Below are 6000 nucleotides of genomic sequence, written 5' to 3' on the forward strand. Positions count from 1 at the left end.
GTGGTGTTACATAGGACTGCAGGTCTCATCTATACATTATCTGTACTCAGAGAGTTATCACTGTTATCTGTGGTGTTACATAGGACTGCAGGTCACATCTATACATTATCTGTACTCAGAGATTTATCACTGTTATCTGTGGTGTTACATAGGACTGCAGGTCACATCTATACATTATCTGTACTCAGAGAGTTATCACTGTGTTATCTGTGGTGTTACATAGGACTGCAGGTCACATCTATACATTATCTGTACTCAGAGAGTTATCACTGTTATCTGTGGTGTTACATAGGACTGCAGGTCACATCTATACATTATCTGTACTCAGAGAGTTATCACTGTTATCTGTGGTGTTACATAGGACTGCAGGTCACATCTATACATTATCTGTACTCAGAGAGTTATCACTGTTATCTGTGGTGTTACATAGGACTGCAGGTCACATCTATACATTATCTGTACTCAGAGAGTTATCACTGTGTTATCTGTGGTGTTACATAGGACTGCAGGTCACATCTATACATTATCTGTACTCAGAGAGTTATCACTGTGTTATCTGTGGTGTTACATAGGACTGCAGGTCACATCTATACATTATCTGTACTCAGAGAGTTATCACTGTGTTATCTGTGGTGTTACATAGGACTGCAGGTCACATCTATACATTATCTGTACTCAGAGAGTTATCACTGTTATCTGTGGTGTTACATAGGACTGCAGGTCACATCTACTACATTATCTGTATTCAGAGAGTTATCACTGTTATCTGAGGTGTTACATAGGACTGCAGGTCACATCTACTACATTATCTGTACTCAGTAATCACTGTGTTATGTGTGGTGTTACATAGGACTGCAGGTCACATCTATACATTATCTGTACTCAGAGAGTTATCACTGTTATCTGTGGTGTTACATAGGACTGCAGGTCACATCTATACATTATCTGTACTCAGAGAGTTATCACTGTTATCTGTGGTGTTACATAGGACTGCAGGTCACATCTATACATTATCTGTACTCAGAGAGTTATCACTGTGTTATCTGTGGTGTTACATAGGACTGCAGGTCACATCTATACATTATCTGTACTCAGAGAGTTATCACTGTGTTATCTGTGGTGTTACATAGGACTGCAGGACACATCTATACATTATCTGTACTCAGAGAGTTATCACTGTGTTATCTGTGGTGTTACATAGGACTGCAGGTCACATCTATACATTATCTGTACTCAGAGAGTTATCACTGTTATCTGTGGTGTTACATAGGACTGCAGGTCACATCTATACATTATCTGTACTCAGAGAGTTATCACTGTGTTATCTGTGGTGTTACATAGGACTGCAGGTCACATCTATACATTATCTGTATTCAGAGAGTTATCACTGTTATCTGTGGTGTTACATAGGACTGCAGGTCACATCTACTACATTATCTGTACTCAGTAATCACTGTGTTATCTGTGGTGTTACATAGGACTGCCTGTAACATGATACACAGTCACTTGAGTTCAGCTCTGGGGTAAGGTTCAGCGGAGGGTAAAGTCCGGGGCGGCAGTCCTGGGTCACACATTTCGCAGAGATGTCGCCCTCGGGTCGTTCTTACCGCAGATTCAGTTGTTGGAACAGACTCCCGCAACTGTGACAGAACTGCAGCTGTGTGGTAACCAGTCACACTGTGTATAATGGATTTCCTGGGGGTGAAAAAGTCATGGGGGGGCAGTGGGTATAGGGATAGTAGCGGCGCGGGGCGCAGTATCATGTGGTCATGTGACGCCCTAAGCGGCTGCACGCGGATTACGACTAATGAAAACTTAATTGGATTTTATATAAACAGCGGGAACAGAGCCAGCGAGAAGCACGAGATCCCCGGCGTGGGGACGACATAGAAAGTGATCACACTGCGCCACCTAGAGGAAGCATGAGCATGAAAATACATGTGATCACACTGCGCCACCTAGAGGAAGCATGAGCACGAAAATACATGTGATCACACTGCGCCACCTAGAGGAAGCATGAGCATGAAAATACATGTGATCACACTGCGCCATCTAGAGGAAACATGAGCACGAAAATACAAGTGATCACACTGCGCCATCTAGAGGAAGCATGAGCACGAAAATACAAGAAAGTGATCACACTGCGCCACCTAGAGGAAGCATGAAAATACATGTGATCCCACTGCGCCATCTAGAGGAAGCATGAGCATGAAAATACAAGTGATCACACTGCGCCATCTAGAGGAAACATGAGCACGAAAATACAAGTGATCACACTGCGCCATCTAGAGGAAGCATGAGCACGAAAATACAAGTGATCACACTGCGCCACCTAGAGGAAGCATGAGCACGAAAATACAAGTGATCACACTGCGCCACCTAGAGGAAGCATGAGCACGAAAATACAAGAAAGTGATCACACTGCGCCACCTAGAGGAAACATGAGCACGAAAATACAAGTGATCACACTGCGCCATCTAGAGGAAGCATGAGCACGAAAATACAAGAAAGTGATCACACTGCGCCACCTAGAGGAAGCATGAAAATACATGTGATCCCACTGCGCCATCTAGAGGAAGCATGAGCATGAAAATACAAGTGATCACACTGCGCCATCTAGAGGAAGCATGAGCACGAAAATACAAGTGATCACACTGCGCCATCTAGAGGAAGCATGAGCACGAAAATACAAGTGATCACACTGCGCCATCTAGAGGAAGCATGAGCACGAAAATACAAGTGATCACACTGCGCCACCTAGAGGAAGCATGAGCACGAAAATACAAGTGATCACACTGCGCCACCTAGAGGAAGTATGAGCACGAAAATACAAGTGATCACACTGCGCCACCTAGAGGAAGCATGAGCACGAAAATACAAGAAAGTGATCACACTGCGCCACCTAGAGGAAGCATGAGCACGAAAATAAATGTGATCACACTGCGCCACCTAGAGGAAGCATGAGCATGAAAATACATGTGATCACACTGCGCCACCTAGAGGAAGCATGAGCATGAAAATACATGTGATCACACTGCGCCACCTAGAGGAAGCATGAGCACGAAAATACAAGAAAGTGATCACACTGCGCCACCTAGAGGAAGCATGAGCACGAAAATACAAGAAAGTGATCACACTGCGCCACCTAGAGGAAGCATGAGCACGAAAATACAAGAAAGTGATCACACTGCGCCACCTAGAGGAAGCATGAGCACGAAAATACATGTGATCACACTGCGCCACCTAGAGGAAGCATGAGCATGAAAATACATGTGATCACACTGCGCCATCTAGAGGAAGCATGAGCACGAAAATACAAGAAAGTGATCACACTGCGCCACCTAGAGGAAGCATGAGCACGAAAATACAAGAAAGTGATCACACTGCGCCACCTAGAGGAAGCATGAGCACGAAAATACAAGAAAGTGATCACACTGCGCCACCTAGAGGAAGCATGAGCACGAAAATACATGTGATCACACTGCGCCACCTAGAGGAAGCATGAGCATGAAAATACATGTGATCACACTGCGCCACCTAGAGGAAGCATGAGCACGAAAATACAAGAAAGTGATCACACTGCGCCACCTAGAGGAAGCATGAGCACGAAAATACAAGAAAGTGATCACACTGCGCCACCTAGAGGAACCATGAGCACGAAAATACATGTGATCACACTGCGCCACCTAGAGGAACCATGAGCACGAAAATACATGTGATCACACTGCGCCACCTAGAGGAAGCATGAGCATGAAAATACATGTGATCACACTGCGCCACCTAGAGGAAGCATGAGCACGAAAATACATGTGATCACACTGCGCCACCTAGAGGAAGCATGAGCACGAAAATACATGTGATCACACTGCGCCATCTAGAAGCTAAATGAGCATGAAAAAAGCAGCGATCCGACCACTACAACTCCCAGCATGGCCAGACGTTATTAGAGCATGCTAGGAGTTGTAGTTTTGAGCAGTGGACACACACACGCGCCCCCTGCTGATACCACAGCTGACTGCAGGGTAAAGGATGAAGGTTTTCATTCTAAACCTATAGCTGTAAATTAATGTTCTCCTCTTGTCTAATCCAATCAGTGGTCTCCAAACTGTGGACTCATCCAAAACGGTGTCCCTGTAGCAGAATGTGACCCTCCCTCCGCACAGGGACACTTCTCTACCTTACAGCCGGCTCCCTCTTACTCCATAACCCCAACCCCAAACACTAACCCCTCAACCCCAAACACTAACCCCTCAACCCCCAACACTAACCCCTCAACCCCCACCCCCCCCCAACCCTCAACCCCCAACCCCCAATCCTAAACCTACCCCCTTCCTGTGAGCTCAGGTCACATTCGGCTACAGGTCACAGTTTTGATCACTTCCCCTGCAGCCCTTTAGCTTCCACAAACTACAACTCCCAGCATGCCCTGAAAGTCTTATCAGGACATGCAGGGAGTTGAAGTTCTGCAACAGCTGGAGACACAGTTTGGAGACCACTGGCCCAAAACATAGACATGACAAGTGACACAGCAATGAGTCTATAGACAGCAATGGGACAGCGCCTCCTAGTGGGCAAAATAACATGAAATTGAGGATAAGTCAGACAGACAGCCTCCAGGCGGCGATGCTGGATTATAGGCCCCCAGCATAAGGATCTTCAACATTTATAGAACTACAACTCCCAGAATGCCCTGCAGCGATGTGGAGTATGAAGATCATTAACAGCGCCCCCTAGAGGCTGCACAATCTGCTTTGTATTCTTGTTCTTTTTGCCTCTAGGTGGTGCTGTTCCAAAGCTACAACTCCTAGCAATGAGGAAAGAGCATGCTGGGAGTTGTAGTTCTCCATCAGCTGGAGCACAGACAGGGGGCAGCATCTCTCCCCACGTGACTAGGACTTGTTACATTTTTTTACAGTGTGTAGATACATTGTGTCTCCAGCTGTTGCAAAACTACAACTCCCAGCATGCCCGGACAGCCTTCGGCTGTCCGGGCATGCTGGGAGTTGTAGTTTTGCAACAGCTGGAGGCACACTATTTGGAAAACACAGGTGTAGATACAGCGTAACGTCAGGAAGCCATGCGCTACTGGGTTTCCATGACAGCGCCGCACTACAGACACGTGGTGCAGAGCGGGGCAGGCTGGGAGTTGTAGTCCGCCGGGTGTCAGGGCTGTATTACCGTATGTCAGGATGGAGTCCGGTCTGTCCGCCCCGGGAGCTCGTCCTTCTCTCTCCGTCTCCGCACACAAGGACGTCAGGCTGATCCTGCGTCACCGTCCATGAAGCTGAGGACACGGGAGGGGCGGGGACATGTCAACCCCGCCAGCCAATCAACGGACTCCGATTACTAAACCCGCCCCCTACCTGATAACAGAGCCCGAAAGCACGGGGCGCATGCGCACACAGGATCACGGTTCCAGGTCCAACAACAGCCAATCAGAGAGCTCGAGGCTGGACAGCCAATCAAAATAGTGGAGAGGAAAAAAAAAAGAAATGCGCAGGCGCACTGACCATTTGAGGCATCAGGACGCCATTGATATTACGGGAAGCATTACTGCTAGTGAAATAAAAAAGGAAATATTAATGGCTGCCTGGACCTCAGAGCGGGAAACAATCTATAGAATGTGTGATATTGTCTGCTGTATCTAATCCTATCATGTGTGATACTGTCTGCTGTATCTAATTCTATCATGTGTGATACTGTCTGCTGTATCTAATCCTATCCTATGTAATACTGTCTGCTGTATCTAATCCTATCATGTGTGATACTGTCTGCTGTATATAATCCTATCATGTGTGATACTGTCTGCTGTATATAATCCTATCATGTGTGATACTGTCTGCTGTATCTAATCCTATCCTATGTAATACTGTCTGCTGTATCTAATTATATCATGTGTGATAATGTCTGCTGTATCTAATCCTATCCTGTGTGACACTATCTGCTGTATCTAATCCTATCATCTGTGATATTGTCTGCTGTATCTAATTCTATCCTGTG

General features: G+C 46.2%; 1 protein-coding gene across 2 annotated transcripts in view; it reads right to left on the minus strand.

The window, feature by feature from the left end:
• SLC5A6 (solute carrier family 5 member 6) overlaps nt 1-5601 on the minus strand; it is a 46747-nt gene extending 41146 nt beyond the window's left edge. For both annotated transcript variants that reach the window (XM_056563675.1, XM_056563673.1), the window contains exon 1: nt 5179-5601. The gene's annotated coding sequence lies outside the window, so the exon portion shown is untranslated. The remainder of the gene's footprint in view (nt 1-5178) is intronic.
• Nucleotides 5602-6000: the final 399 nt, after the last annotated feature.

Source organism: Hyla sarda, chromosome 3 (genome assembly GCF_029499605.1).
Source record: "Hyla sarda isolate aHylSar1 chromosome 3, aHylSar1.hap1, whole genome shotgun sequence".
NCBI lineage: Eukaryota > Metazoa > Chordata > Amphibia > Anura > Hylidae > Hyla > Hyla sarda.